Below are 17,937 nucleotides of genomic sequence, written 5' to 3' on the forward strand. Positions count from 1 at the left end.
TTTACCAATGCCGACCAATACTTTTCTGTCATTTTGTCTTTCACAGGCTCTGCAATAAATACCACATGACACTTTTGCAGTCTAATTATCCTAAAAATTTGCAGTTTATTTTTATTTTGCACTAGCTTGTGATAACATAACATGTAATTTAATATTCTGATGTAATTCTTGAACATCGTAAAGGAAAAATCTTGGTAAATTGATGCATATAATTAAGAGTAAAATACTTGCCACTAATATTAATCAATATTTTGAACAACTTTTTATTATCACAGTTTTCAAGGCATCGGTATCAGTGGGAATCGGCGAGAGTACCGTTATCGGTTCAAGGTAGTACCAACCCTCTATTTCCTTGTTCCTCAGGTCCCAGGAGGTTTACAAAAATTCCATTAACGTGTAAATTTTAATAAACTAGACGAGTGACGCTTAGGGAAGCCAATGCCCAATGTCCCATTCAATCTATCTGGTTTTGTTTAAGAAGCAATATATTCCTGTTGATCATCAATTCACACTGTGTTTTTTTTTCGTTGTTTTATCTTTATGCCGTGCTTCATCAGTAGTGTACTGGTTAATTCTGTAAGGGGTTCCAAGGTTCGGTTCCCAGTTGAGGCATCCAGTGGTTTCGATCCCACTTTAATGGGGTGTGAAAATGAACAGTAAAATCAGTACCAGTCAATCTTTTTTAATCTTGATCTTTAATTTGTCATTTTTTTTTAAATTGGTAAGTAAAGAAGGTAATATTTTGTTTCGATCACTGCAATTTGTGATACCGTTTATTTGGTTGAGCATATTAAGTCGTCACATTTCAATATTGCAACCAAAGTTCACAGGTTTGAGTCCCTTCATCAGTTTCATCAAAATCATCAATCATTATCATGGTCTTGATTAGCTAAAAGTGGCAGAAAAGTTATGCTAACTAACAAAAATACAAATACAAATGTTTTTGTTACTACATGTTGGGGGATACCAGAAGGCTGCTGGGGAAAGTACCATTACTTTGTCAAATACAATACACGGGGGCCTCCCCGATGGCATAATGGTAATATCTCTTGTAATTAAGAGATCCCAGGTTTGATACTCGATGGAGGCACAAAGTGGATTGGATCCTAATGTAAACTGTAGGTCCAGTCTCGATTAGCCTTTCTGTGTGGACTTCAAACCCAACTCAACTAACCAAATAAAATACCCATGCAATGAGAGAACGCTAAAATTAGTTCCGTGCTTTTGACTTCTTCCGGTGGTCATTATCATTGACTGCAATTTGAATGGGAGTCAAAATGGCATAACTTGTCCTAGAAGAGCAGTGGACGAAGGCAATAAGATAAATGCATGCAGAAGCAGTGCAGAAAACTCTTGAAAATTTAAGAGGATGAGGGACAATTGCCCCGAGATCCTTCTCTCTGCAACAGCGGGGGAGCACTGATGCCAACTAAGCTCTTTTGGAGCCAGAGATCTCTCTTTGGTGTGAACTGGGGCACCCTCCACCTATGATGCCATCACAGGCTCTGGCCCACATTTACCATGAGTATACATTTTTCACGTGATGTGATATTATTATATTGGGTGCGTTGCTCCACCCTCTTTTACCTCCCTTGCAACTTTTATGTAGCGCCGTGGCTGAGGTGGAGATCACAATATTGTTATTGAGATGGGTGATGCCGCTGTCATCACTTTAAAGGTAATGGTAAAAGCAACGCCCCCACCCCTCTGACACCTAAAATTACCCTAGGAGGCACTTTATCAAGCCTTCGTTAATCTAGCTCCTTCAAAGTCAACTTTAGCTCCATTTAAGGTGAAATTGAGCTCTTTTATGCACATCAGGTTTGCAACACTGCCAGGATGACCGTAGGAGGCAAGGAGAAATTCATTACGCTTATGGGAGCATTATTTTATTCGTTCTCTCGAGAATATCAAGCACCCAATGACGTAGAAATGTGCATGGACGGAAAGAGGACACGTTTAACAATCTCTTAGTCATGGGAAAAGTCGAATCTCCCATTTGATTAGCCGTAATTGAAGTTGATTCCCCATAAGGAATAAATGTGATTCTGTAAATACTTATTTATTATATTTTTCAAACATCGTGTCTAGCTTAATAGTCACCTTAAAAAACGGCTTCTATATGCAACATGGAGAGAAATTCATACTCTCTTGTATGGACAAGGTTTTTTTTTTAGTAGCAGTACCCGTTCCGACGATATTGAAATAAATGCGCAACTGGTGCGAAATTGTCACTCTTTCTCTTAAAGAGAAACACATACAGAAAACGAAATACAAGTGCAATAAAGACAAGGTTTACCTTAATGGCCCGCGGGCCTACATCCATTGTAATGGTCTGTGAGAGTTGTGTGCTGTCATGTCACTTCTCCATCCATGTGCTGAGTACTATTTCACACAGCTTTTACAAATGGCGTAATGATTTTAGTACTACATGTGTTTTTCATGTTAAGAATATAATATTTTATTTATTGCCCAATGATAGTAGTTCAGAATTGTTTAAACTTGTTTTAATAAGGATGTCAGTTTTTCTCAGAGCTGATTCTTGATTTATTTTAATGTGTTGTTGATAAGAAGTTATCTTCATAATATTATTTTAATTCACTGACGTATTAGTTTTTGCTAATGACTTTTTGTTCCTGTATTACAAGGGTTGTTCAAAAAGTAATGCCCCACATTTTTTTTAATGAAACTGTCCGTTCAACATAAATGAAACTCACACTCAGCAAAAGTACATTTTTCTGCTACATAGGTTAATTTTAACAAATTCTCTGTTCGGTTCTATGGGCCTTGCGTCATCGTGGAACAAGGGCATTTATGTCATTCCTGTACCAGGCCTTACCTCGTTCCTGTAGCCATCTCTTGGTAGCCCCAACAACTCTTTTCATCGTCTTCACATCTTGTTCCGTGCATTGCAGCCTTCATTAGGCCGAACAGATAGAGATCTGATGGGGCAAGATCCGGAATGTAGGGTGGGTGGGGAACACAGTCCAACCAAGTTTGACGATGCCTTCATTGTCCTCAGTTTTGTGTGCGGGCGGGAAATTGTCGTCGCTACGAACCACTGTTGCATTAATGATGAAGGCGCTATTAAAGACAAGTCGAATCTCGGCATGGATTGTGAAACTACGACGCGGGTTGTCCACGTTGGAATTCTGTTGACGACTCCAGGACGCCGTGAACAAAATCCACCTTGCGACTATATTTGGAAACATGGCTTCCAGTGGTCCCTCCTCAGGGTGTACTATGGAATTTCGTGAGCAGTCGTTGTCGGAGATATATTCCACAAGGTCCTACGAATATGCAGAGGGATGTTCATTCTTCCAGGTTGAGCCTGATAAACCGTGTACACTTGTTTCAAATTATCCGATTTCCGACACAAAAGAAAGTTGCACTTTTGGACGTTTGCGTGACACCAACGCCCCCGCTGGGTGTCCTGGGAAAATTATCCGAGGTGGATGTTTCTCACCAAGGCTGGAACTATTGAATAATATGTAGAGCGAATTTCTATCGGCCTTAGTTTGTCCGCCATGTTGGAATATTGTTATGGTCGATTTTAAATTTGCAATTTTTTCACGAAATTCCAAGTTTACGAATTTTAGGTATGGGGAATCTTGGGGTCGGGAAGGTACGGGAACATGTCCCATGCAACCTCAATTTTTTTGGTTAGTTCAGCGTCCACCGTGTGGCGCTCAGGTCGTTTTCATATAGAGCGTGCAGCTTCCAGTGATGACGTCACTATGTGCATTGCGGGCCTACGTTGGGAACCCACGGTGCAGATAGTGCACCATTTCGATTGAGTGTCTTAGCGCGTAGTGTGGTGCCTGCGCCTGCAAAATTTCACATCTTCAGCTTTCATAGTTTCCGTGCAGTTGACGCTCAACTGAAACTCTGCAAAGACGTTAATATTTCGTGATTTACGTCCACAGCGTCTCTCTATGGCGTAGAAGAGTAGTCTAAACGGTGCTATCTACGAAAATTCCAAGACATGTTATTTTTATATTTATTTCTGAGACACTTGTTTGGGAACCTTCCCGAAATATACGAGGGTAATTTCTTTTTCAACCTCCGATGGCGCCGCCAGGTGGGCCGTGAAGCGCTAGGAAGCGGGGCGTCACGCAGCGTGATTGGCGTTCTCCCTGCCACTACCACCACCACTGCCCAGGCCAACGCTTCAGTTGAAGCTGAACGACGGGCGCGTAGAGATGTCTGCTGCAATAGACTCTCCCGCCAAGTGCGAGGTGTGTTACTGTTTGACTTTATGGAGCCGGCGACCACAATCAATGCGGCTGCATAGTGTGAGACATTGCGCAGACTGCACAGAGCCATCCAGAATAAACTGAGAGGCATGCTGTCTTCAGGCATTGTCTTGCTTCATGACAATTCCCGGCAACATGTTGCTGCGTCAACCCAAGACCTTCTTCAACGATTCCACTGGGAAGAGTTTGTTCACCCTAGGCGCCGAATGACTTCCCCTTTTCCCGGTGATGAAGAAGTGGTTGTGAGGACGGTGCTTCCACACCAATGAGGAGCTTCTGGTCACAGTGCAGACCTGGCTCAAGAGACAGGCGACACCTCTTTTTGCAGAAGGTATTGGAAAGCTGGTGCATCGGTACGATAAATGTCTGAATCCTCTTGGTGCTTACTTGAAAAGTAAATTATACGAGTACGTAACATTTGTCAATAAACCCATTTTGCTATTCACTGTGGTTTTGATTTCATGCTCTACCGGAGGTTGAAAAAAAATAGCCCTCGTATTTCTAGGCCTGTCTCCCGTAATATTTTGCTTAAGAGGGCGGTGGAGTTTGGCGAAGGTCGCCGTGGAAAGTGCTTAAATTTAACATGGGCTTTTTTGCATTTTGTTGAATATAACGTTTTAGGACAAAAATGTGCCGGAAAACACGCAGTGGATGTGAACTTACTTTATGAAACTTTGAGTACATGACACATTTATGCAATTTCAGTTCGATAAATGTGCACAAATTCCATTATTTTTTTTCAATTTCCCATAAGGAATTACGTAAATAAGCACAGAATGGTTATAGGATTTGTGGGTAGCACCAACGAAAATGGTCATTATGATGCATACTAACGTAATGCTCAATCCTTTTATGACTAAGCTAGGGAGGGCTTTTCTTTCAAAAGTCACTTGCACAGCCCAAAATGATTGTTTAAAAATGTCATGTATTATCGACGGCGAATGATACGGCCGCTTCAGCCGAATTTCATTCATCATAGTTCGCCACTTGGCCACTAGATGTCTCTGTTCGAAAATTGCCCCAGCCTGATGGGAGGGCTAGTTCGCGCGGATGTTTGAATCCTCTGCACAGCTGGGTTCCGTCCCCTCGTCAGAAGGTCCCGTAGCTGTCACAGCTTGATTTATTGCCTCTTTCCCAGGCAAGAAAGCTGGAAGGCCATGAGTTTGTGTAGACCATATTTACCGTAAATTGGAACCAGTGACACAGTAACTTTATCTCGACCCCTACCGCGAAGGACGTATTCAAGGGGGTCCAGTAGTCCCAACCTCCCCCCGAAAGACTTACCAAGTACAAAACTTAAATAATGAGATCATAAAATAACTTCAATTAAGTAATGAAAATAAGGTTGTTGTTTAATCGCAATTTGCTTATTTCCGCAAAAATATTGGAAAGCAATACGACTTTGAATGACAGTACCAAAGAAGATTTATGCAAGAATTATTACTACTTATAATAACATGCAAAATATTACCAGGAATTTTACTTTCGTCAACTGGATCTAACATAATTTTTTCATACTCAATAAATAATATATTCTTTATCTATTTGACATTAATTTCCTTGCCAGGGCAGTTTCTATTTATTTACAAATGTTGCCGACCTTAACTACACGTAAGCTAGATATTGAATACGTGATGTTATACTGTATCACTGTTGTTATATCGCCTTATCTATTAATGTAATAAAATATATTAATTAATTTAATATAATTATACTTATTTTAATTTAACATTATTAATATTACGCGTATTACTTTGAGACATTACGTTAGGACGCCCCTCCGAAATATATATATCTGGATACGTTCCTCGTGTTCGATTTGAATAAAATGTAGATAAGGCGGGGAGGGTGGTAACACTTCCTCTTTTTACATTTCGTTAGTTTTACCTCACATGTAGTACTTTGCGAGTCAACGGTGCAGATAGGAAATACGTGTACACACACGCACACATAATTGATGATTCGCAAAGGAACTTCGTTAAATTCCCATGCTTGTTCCGCTCACAAATCACATCCTCTCCAAATTACAATAGCCTACTATCGTTGTTGCTTACATATGTGTGTGTGTGGGGTGTGTGTGTGTGTGTGTGGGGGGGGGGTGTGTTTGTGTGTGTGTGTGTGTGGGGGGGGTTCCTAGAACTTCACTATTTCCAAACATAAACTTGATGTGACTCTTACAAAACATTTGTTTTTGGAGTGGAAGGATCATGAAAAGGTCTACTGTTTCTTTGCAAATCTTCAATTAATCTAAAATTTAGTATAAAAAACATAATTTTGGCTGACTTGCTAACTTGAGATTTAAAGACAAATTATTAGTTTGAATTCTTCATTAACAATAACAAAAGTGACATAAAATGTAGAAGGACAAGACTCTTGGCTTGGTTGAGAATTACATTAGAGAAGTACAGGTTAGGAAAGGGGAGGGAGAATTCCGTCTTCTTCCTCTTCAGCGCGAACCCTGCCTCCTACATTCTACATGTCCATTCAAAATGTCTTCTTAGTTTCAGATATTTTTGCCTCCCCTATAGCGTAATGGTAAAGATGACCCTCGTAATGTCAAAAGGTCCCGAGTTTGGTACCTGGTGGACGCCCAATAGTTCAATCCCACTATAAATGTAGGTCCAGTCCCGATTAGCCAATCTATACATAAAGAAGACTTACAGAAACTCAAACTCAAGATACTCAAACGACCGGCATAGGGTTGACGGCGCTTGGTGCAGTGAGAGAGCTCCCCTTTGCCAAATCAAAATTAGGAAACAAAAACTCATCTTCAGGGGTTCCCTCAATTTTTCGCCCTTAGATGGCAGCTGCTGATAAGGGATGAGCATCCCCCACCAAAAAATAAAATTGTGCCTACGGGCCTACTGTCCTGCATCGTGACCGTCCGGTCTAAGGCGTCATGCTTTGGGCTCTCCAGCTACGGGACGCGCACAGGTTCGAGTCTCCTGGAAGAAGCGTAACAACTTTTCTCCTGATATTTCGGCCAGTCAAACTCGCGGCCCGCATGTAGGCCCCAGCATTCGTTAATGCGGAGAAAGTGGAGTGCAGGAATCACCTATTACGAAACTTCTGCAATAAACTCCATGACATCACTATCACAAGTGACAAACAAAGAAACACGACAGTGATGAGGAAGAAGTTGGGCGAGAACATACTGCGATTTAGAACAGCAGTTGTTAAGGCTGTTCAGTATCGAATAAGTGAAAATGTATCAACAGCTAACAAACGGAAAATGTTAGAAAATACATTTTGAACATAACCAATCATGTATTTGGAAATCACAACAGCTGCGCAGAATATTTCTGCAACACAAAAGATTTGCATGAAAAGTGCTTTATCAAGGAACTGGAAGAATGTGGTTTGCTCGAGAAAATAAACAGTGTAGTGAGGCAACTTAGTTTGCACAGTAGAAGTCTCATGCAAGACGTGGACAGTAATCGCGTGGAACATTATAATTCTGCTGTGGCAAAGTTCGTTGGAGGAAAGAGGATTAATTATTCTGCTGGCCGTTCATATGGAGGAAGATGTGCGGGTGCAGTTGTTCGTCATAACACTGGTTTGGCATTTTACAAACTGTATTGAAGTAAACGTTGTAGGACAAGCAATATGTTTAGGTTTAATTGTAAATAATTCATTCTCTCTTTCTAGTTACCTTTCTTTGTATTTTGCACAATTCTTGTTAATTTGTGAATTTTGATAATTATGAATGTGTACATATTAATCTTCGTCATACGTTTGCTGCATTTTGCACAACCACCACAAATGCTTTGTTCCATTATTTAAATTTTTAATATTTTAAGAGCTCTATACATAAAATTTTACCGATTTCCATTTGAATTTAGTAAATCCAAATAATAAATAATAGGGCGTTAAAGTTGAAAATAATGAGACACGAAATTTAGTAAGTTCAAATAATGAGGCTGTGAGCAATTGGAATTACATATAACGTGGGATTAGTTATTTAAAGTAATAGTGAGGTATGGGGATTACCAATTGAAAGTAATAGGTGGGATAGACAATTGAAAGTAATGGCGAGGTGGAATTATCAATTGAAAGAAATGGGGAGGTGGGTATTATCAATTGAAAGTAATGGGAAGGTGGGTATTATCAATTGAAAGAAATGGGGAGGTGGGTATTATCAATTGAAAGTAATGGGGAGGTGGGTATTATCAATTGAAAGTAATGGGGAGGTGGGTATTATCAATTGAAAGTAATGGGGAGGTGGGTATTATCAATTGAAAGTAATGGGGAGGTGGGTATTATCAGTTGAAAGTAATGGGGAGGTGGGTATTATCAATTGAAAGAAATGGGGAGGTGGGTATTATCAATTGAAAGTAATGGCGAGGTGGAATTATCAATTGAAAGTAATGGGGAGGTGGGTATTATCAATTGAAAGTAATGGGGAAGTGGGTATTATCAATTGAAAGTAATGGGGAGGTGGGTATTATCAATTGAAAGTAATGGGGAAGTGGGTATTATCAATTGAAAGTAATGGGGAGGTGGGTATTATCAATTGAAAGAAATGGGGAGGTGGGTATTATCAATTGAAAGTAATGGCGAGGTGGAATTATCAATTGAAAGTAATGGGGAGGTGGGTATTATCAATTGAAAGTAATAGGGAAGTGGGTATTATCAATTGAAAGTAATGGGGAGGTGGGTATTATCAATTGAAAGTAATGGGAAGGTGGGTATTATCAATTGAAAGTAATGGGGAGGTGGGTATTATCAATTGAAAGAAATGGTGAGGTGGGTATTATCAATTGAAAGTAATGGCGAGGTGGAATTATCAATTGAAAGTAATGGGGAGGTGGGTATTATCAACTGAAAGTAATGGCGAGGTGGAATTATCAATTGAAAGTAATGGGGAGGTGGGTATTATCAATTGAAAGTAATGGGAAGGTGGGTATTATCAATTGAAAGTAATGGGGAAGTGGGTATTATGAATTGAAAGTAATTGGGGAGGTGGGTATTATCAATTGAAAGAAATTGCTGAGGTGGGTATTATCAATTGAAAGAAATGGGGGAGGTGGGTATTATCAATTGAAAGTAATGGGGAGGTGGGGATTATCAGTTGAAAGTAATGGAGAGGTGGGGATTATCAGTTGAAAGTAATGGGGAGGTGGGTATTATCAATTGAAAGAAATGGGGAGGTGGGTATTATCAATTGAAAGTAATGGGAAGGTGGGTATTATCAATTGAAAGTAATGGGAAGGTGGGTATTATCAATTGAAAGTAATGGGGAGGTGGGTATTATCAATTGAAAGTAATGGGGAGGTGGGGATTATCAGTTGAAAGTAATGGGGAGGTGGGTATTATCAATTGAAAGTAATGGGGAGGTGGGTATTATCAATTGAAAGTAATGGGAAGGTGGGTATTATCAATTGAAAGTAATGGGAAGGTGTGGATTATCAATTGAAAGTAATGGCGAGGTGGAATTATCAATGGAAAGAAATTGGTGAGGTGGGTATTATCAATTGAAAGTAATGGGGAGTTGGGTATTATCAATTGAAAGAAATGGGGGAGGTGGGTATTATCAATTGAAAGCAATGGGGAGGTGGGGATTATCAGTTGAAAGTAATGGGGAGGTGGGTATTATCAATTGAAAGAAATGGGGAGGTGGGTATTATGAATTGAAAGTAATGGGAAGGTGGGTATTATCAATTGAAAGTAATGGGGAGGTGGGTATTATCAATTGAAAGTAATGGGGAGGTGGGGATTATCAGTTGAAAGTAATGGGGAGGTGGGTATTATCAATTGAAAGTAATGGGGAGGTGGGTATTATCAATTGAAAGTAATGGGAAGGTGGGTATTATCAATTGAAAGTAATGGGAAGGTGTGGATTATCAATTGAAAGTAATGGGGAGGTGGGGATTATAAGTTGCCAGGGCACGGATGTTCTTTGCGAGTATCACTTCATCAATTCCATGTAATCACCATTTTATGTCGTGATTAGCCAAAAGTGACAGAAAGCGACGAAAAATAATTAACCAATCAATCAACGTATCTACACTCTCGGTGGTGTTACATTTCAATTTTCGGTTTCCAGTAAACATTCCATCTTGACGTCATCCGTAAGACTGCCATTGTGACCGTAATACTTGTAGTTATTTCGGATCAAGATGACCAGATACGTGACTTATCCTGAGGGGTGTGAAAGCCAAAGCTAAAAACTAAACACAGTCCATAATTACCATAGCATCAGGTCTTACAATATATATACATACAGGTGAGTCACTATTCTGTGACATCATCAGTAATAGGTCTTAATATTAAATAACACAAAAATCACGCAGCAAATTAAAGGTATTACGAATAACATTAAAAATATTTCAAGAACTGGAAAGAGCAATAAACATTTGTGCAACAAGAAAGGAATTTAACAACAATACATATTAGTTCGAGGGGAAACACGTGTCATAATGATACAAAATGATAACATGTAGAAAGTTTCAAATACGTTTGAGCTGTTTTTAAGATGGGTAATACATAAAGTGTAAGTTCAATGTTTACCTATCCGTTATCTTACATCATTGCTACTACTGTAGTTGTACATTTTGTTCCATTGGCTTGTCTTTCGCGTCTTCTGATTATCCCTAGGTCATTCCACATATCCGAGACTTTTTCCCTTAAATTCGAAATAGTCTCGCTCCCGTCCATCTCGAATTATTATCAGCACTGTTCGTAGTAGTTAAAATAATAACTGTTACTATTTTTTGTGCTTATTACTATTAGACACAAATTTTGTATCAACACGAAACCCCCTACAAAAAAAAATGGCGACTAGTATGCCACTGGTATGCTATACATTTACACAGCGTACTTTCAATTAGTTTTTCTTACTTGATTCGTCGTTACTTTCAACTGATAATCTCTACCTCCTTCTTTACTCTCAATTTATAATCTCAACCGCACAAAGAGAAATTCTACATAATTATAGCAGCCACTGTAATCAACAAAATTTATTCAATCCAAATCTCATTTGTGAAGGTCCTGACTGTTTGCCGTGGCCACTTTCCTTCCACGTAAGGGCCAGCCAGCAGTGAATATTTTGCCAGTGGAGAAATCTTGAAAGAAACTGGAACCAGAATGAAATGAAACAGGTGGTGCCCTTTCGCAGCGGTCTCGGAAGGGAGGCGGTGGTGAAGGCAGGGGGGAGACATGGTGGCAAGTCTTTCCACCATGGGGGGGAGGTCCTCTGTCCCCCGGCCTGTGCTCTTCCTCTAGTTTAGGACACAACCGAGAATAATTGTAGTTCCCTGATATGTCGCTAGGTGTCTCTGTATCGAGCCGGGGCAGGAAAACTCTTTTCATGCCAACCTCCAGGCCACTCTTAAGAAAAGAAAAGGAGGGGCATTACTTTTTGATCAATTCCTGTGGTAGAAAGGTGCAAATGGCCTCACTGCTGAGGCATCCGTTATAATGTTTTGAAACATCAACAGACTCAACATCCCTAAACACAATAATGCAGTGAGGAGCAACAATGCACCACGTAATACTGTAAAACATGGCGACCAGATTATTGTTATCGAGAATTGTTGTCGAGAAGTATTCTGGCCAGACACACAAGATCCGTAACACGGATGAAAAAATTAGCCACATCATATTATGACTGCAATCATTATTTTGCTGATTGGAGTTCCATTCCGTTTTCGGTTCGCAAGAATGGTTTTAAATTGATATGCAAATGGAATAGGAACCTTTAATTGGGCCGTGTGGAAAAATTAATGTCAGGATGTGATATCGAGCGAGGGGTTAATTGAAAAAGCGCGTCGGTGCAATTTTTGGTGGAGAAGGGACAGGCGATGGCCATGCAGAGAATGGCTGCAATGGTAATGCTCGTGTTGTTTAAGTAATAGGAACGGAAATGGTGTAATTCGAGGCCAGGTTGGATGAGGCTAAAGATCACTAAGGGTTATAATGCCAGATGGAACCAGAGCGAGGGAGGAGAGAAATTAAGGCACGCAGAAAAAAATATTTACAGGGTTATCCGAATTCCTCCACCGCAAGCGCCAGCAGCATTTCCATTAAAAATGGCTACTTTCAAAGGCAAAGAGCGAGCTTGCTGTTTGTTTTGGTCGCATCCACGTTCAACAAAATGGCGCACCACATCACTACTTCACCGAAGTTCGGGATGTCCTCAATAACAGATTTCCAGGTCGATGAATGAAAACTCAAAAGTAAAATCGAGGTGTGCCAGGTCAGGTGATTTACAAATCTCTAATGAGAGACAAATTTCAGAAATTAAAAGAAATAACTCCTATGACTAATTGTACCGAATGGATATTTTGTAACATTTCTTCTAACTATGTTTCAAAAAAATAAAAAGAACTACAAAACCGTTGCATCTGTTCCCAAGGTGACCCACGACTTATAGTTGGCCTAGGAAATGATGTTTGTGCTCACGAAAACATATTTATTCAGGTTTATTCACGTTTCTACATCTTATTGGAGAAAATTGTTGGTGTCAAACTTTTGATTGTTGACATACATTATATAACAGCAATGACGAATAGCTGACCTCTGTGGAGGACTGGTCTGCACAGTCCATACGGCGCCAGGGGTTCCACAATAACAAATAAAATGGCTGCTGGCAGGTCGAGACAGTTCGTTTTCTACATAGTCCTCCTGAAGGGGACTGGGGATATTAATGTAGTGCTATTTTTTAGCTGTGTTAAATACTAGAGGGCGTACATTTTAAAACCGGCCCCGAGCACAAATATGAGAAATGTTACAATATAGTAATCTGCGAATTTAGTACCTTAGAAATGACGTCCTTCTTGCAGGAAACCTCAACAGTTTCTCTGATCTCATTTTGAACATGCCGAATCGCAAGTATTCTCTTAAATTATTCCTCATACTTGAGTTTTCCGTTTTGTTCTCTATTAATATGTTGGGTGAACATAGTTTCTGACTTAATGTTATAAACAAGACTGTAAACCATTCACCACGGTGTTTCTCGCCTAGTAGAGGGATCTGCAGTAGCGTTGGCTACTCTCTGCTGGTTCTCCAGAGCTATGTTGAAAAATTAACGATTTCTGTACTTAGAAATCTTTCAGGGCAGTCAAGTAACATTTGGAGAAGTGTACAACAATATACACAAACATTTGTTGTAAGGTACTAAATGCGCAGATCACTATCTTGTAACATTTCTCATATTTGTGGTCGGGGCCGGTTTTAAAATGTACGCACTGTAATAATAGGATTTGTATAGAGCGACCACAAGGAAAAGAACCTTGGACGAAAAGTTCTCTTCCTCGGTTCAGCTCGGGCCATAAGGAAGCATGGTCCACTCTCCCCCTCCCCTTCACGCGGGAGTACGGTGCATAGGAGTCGCGGGTCTGCGCAGGTTTCTTTGCTTGTGGTTCCACTATAATGTGGGCCACCTTGGGAACACTGGCTACCTTTGGCTCACCTACCTTATCATGTTTGTTTTTCGAAAGGAGAAATTTTGGAAATATCTTTCCCAAACTTTCCCTTCTGCACCTGATAACAGCAGAGATCATCTCCTTTACTTGATAAATTTCTGATCACCAGCAAATCACTAGTGGATCTTAGAAGGAGACCCTGTTAACGTGCCTCCATGAATAAGTTATGTAGCTACAGACTGACTGTAGTCTTGATAGCTTTCCAGGTGACCATGCCTCGAGTAGCCAATCAAGATCAATGCTTCGAGTTTCAACAATATTAAGAAAATAATTCCCAGTGTTCAATGGAGGCTCACGTAGGCGGAGGCTATCTCCATCAAACTGTCCACCGAACAATGGACAGTGCACGACCAAATAGAAGAGTTGTGGATTAAACGTAACAGACAAATGTGACTCGATTTCATGTTGAAATTGACTTTGGAGCGAGCCTTCAAGCCTTTCAGCAGGTCGAGAAATATGTCCTCCAAGCGCTGGGGAAACCCATGTCCAAGCAGTCTGATTTATTTCATGTCTGTCTCTGTGTGTGTGTGTGTGTTTTATCAAATATTCATTTACTTTTATTTATCTTCCGGTCTCTGTGCGGAGTGGTTAGCACAGCGCGTTACAACACCAGGGGGCCTGGGTTCGAATCCCAACATGGGTGTTCTGTGTCAGTGCTTCGTAATCAATATCATCATTCATCCTCATCGTCGCGACTAGCCAAAATTGGCAAACTAGAATAAACGGTAAATTTCTCGTATCGGACAAACAGCTGAAATTTGCTAGTTCATTTAATTTGAATATTCGTACTTACGTATTCTGCATTGAGAAACATTGCTGAAGGTGGCATTTCGCTTATTTCACGGAAATCTCTATTTGTGACATATCGAGTAAGTTTTCTTCGTTTCTTTTTGCCTTCGGTAACACGCAAAATGGCGGTCACAGTTTCACTACCGTACTCGGCATGCAGTGTTTCCACCCCACTGCACCCAAAAATACCTACGTAGCCCCACAAACCATTGACGCATAGCCCCACGAACCATTCATACCTAGCCCCACGAACCATTTCCGGTAAGGTTAGGTTAGGTAGGGTCACGTATGGGTTACAATAGTTAAAAATTGGTATCGAAAAAAACATGCGTAGCCCCACACACCATTCTCGCATAGCCACACGAACCATTGACATACAGCCCCACAAACCATTTGCGGAAACGTACCTTCTTCAGTTACAAAAACACGTGTTTGGAAACACTGACCGCATTACACACAGGCTACATCCACCTGGAAGTAAATGGATGCAAGAGCTTTCGTGCATCGGTCACACATTTATATCGAAAAATAGATGATTTACGGGCAAAATTCAATGAACGATGCGAGAAAACACTTCCCCGAACTAAAGAAACTGCATTCGGTAAGTAATTTCTCCTGTAAATTTGAAGAAATCCGTTTGTCCGATACGAGAAATTTACCGAATAAACAAATCACAAAATTATTATTTTTAGTCACTCTCGGCTACTTTTGGTCAATCGCGACCATAATGAAATGAAATCGACAAAGGGTCGCACACGAAGTAGTTCGTTCTTTGAAATTTTGCACTTGGGCTAATCGAGATCGAACCTATAGTTTAAAGTGGGATCCGAAAAATTATATGCCTCCACAGAGCATTGAATCCGGGACCTTTTGGTTACAACGCGACGACGTTACCCGTACGCCATCAGGGGAGGCCGCAGATGAAGAAGCCCATGATGTGAAGAAGCCATCCGAAGTCAAGCTCACTTCCATGTAGTACACTCTGGACTGCAATATACAGGCTAGCGAGACTCTGGCGTCTGGACCCATGGGTGTTACTGTTCATTTGTGTTTGTCCCTTCATCTCTTTCATCATATCATTCATCCTCATCTTCGCGATTAGCCAGAAATTTCTTATCCTTTCGAAAAACCGCTTATATGTATATTCAAAATTTGACAAATTACGTCTGCTTAGAATTCCTTCTAGAGCATTCACGTGAATCTTCATGTGGTCTGAGTAGTGTAAAATATACTAATACTGGGACGATAAATGAGGAGGTGTTTTGACTGAATAGAAATACTTAAAACTAAGGCAAAATATCTATAAAATTTCATTGTTACTGTGTAAAACCTACGATTTTTTTAAAAAAAGCTTCCGAGAAAAGAGAACCCCCTCAAATTGATGTGGCTAAACCTGAATTTGCTAAAATTGCTGTTTATAAATTTGTTAAAAATATAGCTTTTTTTTATATTGTTTTGGCATCACTTAAAACTAATCCAAGATGCTCACACACTGCCACACTACTTCCGGTCCACTTCCGGTTTACTTCCGGTCCACTTCCGGTTTACTTCCGGTCCATTTCCAGTTTACTTCCGGTCCACCTCCGGATTATCCGGTTTACTTCTGGTTTCTTATATCAGATTTCTTGGGTTTCAAATCAAAATTTTATACTTAATAAAATTATTCCACCTTCGTGCATGTAAGCTATATTAGCATTACAATTTGTCATAATTTTATTAAGTATAAAATTTTGATTTGAAACCCAAGAAATCTGATATAATAAACCGAGGATAAAAATTAATAATATTAACATATTAAATATATACAATAATTATACAAAGTACACTGCTGAACCCAATTCATATTTTATATTAAATATAGAGTTTTAATTTAAACCCCAAGAAATTTTATAACTAATAACAAAATGCCAAATCAAAAATATTGTGATCAATGCAATACGAATATTTCTAGCAACAATTGGGCTAGGCACCAAAAGAATTGTGATCCAGGCAAATATAGAACTCCTACAAAAATATGCCCAAAATGTCATAAAAAATATAGTCTGGAATATTTCTTATATAAACATAAAAATAATTGTTCTGCACAGTTTTCTACTTTATCACAACTATCTACATCTTCATCTGGATTATAAAGAAAACTTGAAACTCCTATTAATTATAAACCAGCAAAGCAGGCACGCTATGCACCTATTCATAGTAGTTTTAATGGTCAACTAAGTGATTACCGTTTTATATCAGACCCAAAATGTGATATTAAGAATTTTTTGAACAATATAAATCCTGATGTGCAGGATATTCTAAATAAACAAAATAACTCTTATAAATTATCTTTTAAATTATTTACACAATATAAGAAAGCAAATGGAACAAAATTTACACACCCCCACATAACAAAAACTGTAGTTATATATTCAAATAGAAATTTAGATAAAATAATAAGCAGTTTGATAGAGCAATTAATTATTGAACATTCTGAATTTGCTGCTAAAGAATCAGGATGGAGTTTATGTGGAAGTCCACACAAGTTATATATTAATATTTCTAAATTTAACCCATTACAAGGTTCGACATATCTGCCATTACCTACCAATATTATAAACAAAAAAGCCGTGGTTAACATAAAAAATAATGATGAGAAATTTTTTTTGTGCTGTATTTTAGCTACTTTGTATCCAGTGTTAGATCATCCAGAAAGAATAAGTTATTATAAACAACATGAAAATGATTTTAATGATGCAATGGAGGGCTTAGAATATCCAATGTATGTTCAGAATATTGATAAATTTGAAAAAAAGGCCAGAGATATCAATGGTAAACCATTATCTATTAATGTATTTATTTGTTCCACTGGTGCTGGGAATTGCTTGATAGAACCTCTCAGAATTAGTACAGTTGATGATGATTTTGCTGTTCCAATTGATTTGCTTTTAATTGAAGGAGATGGCACATACCAGTATACTTTGATATATAATCTTGAAGCTTTAGTAAGAAAACAAATAGACAAATTTAATAGAATATTCAAGTTGTGCCGAAGATGTTTAACAGTATTTGATGGTCAAAAAATAATAAATGGTGTTCGTGAAAAAAATTCAGAAATTGCTAAAAACAAGTTAGTTGAACATTTAAAATATTGTGGGAACCATAAACCTGTTCATATGCTTATGCCTAACCCAAGTGAAAATGCCAAATTCAAAAAATTTGAAGCTTTGTTGGAACACCCAGCATATATAGTTTGTGATTTTGAGTCAAACCTGAAACCTCTTGCATTCTGCAACCCAGATCCTGATGAATCTTCAATTAGATCATACCAATTACATGAACCTTCTAGTTTTTATTATGTTGTTATACAGGATGGTGTGGTTAGTAAAGAATATTTATACATGGGACAAAATGCTATCAAAGAATTTGCACATAGAATTGAAAATGAGTGCCATGACATAGCATCTAATATCTTATTAAAATCAAAA

General features: G+C 39.0%; 1 protein-coding gene across 1 annotated transcript in view; it reads left to right on the forward strand.

Moving 5' to 3' along the window:
* Positions 1–17,937, forward strand: part of LOC146005296 (ATP-dependent DNA helicase DDX31) — a 207,497-nt gene that overhangs the window by 45,810 nt on the left and 143,750 nt on the right. The gene's annotated exons all lie outside the window — the stretch shown is intronic.

This window comes from Lepisma saccharinum, chromosome 23, assembly GCF_977018435.1.
Source record: "Lepisma saccharinum chromosome 23, izLepSacc3.1, whole genome shotgun sequence".
NCBI classification, from domain to species: domain Eukaryota; kingdom Metazoa; phylum Arthropoda; class Insecta; order Zygentoma; family Lepismatidae; genus Lepisma; species Lepisma saccharinum.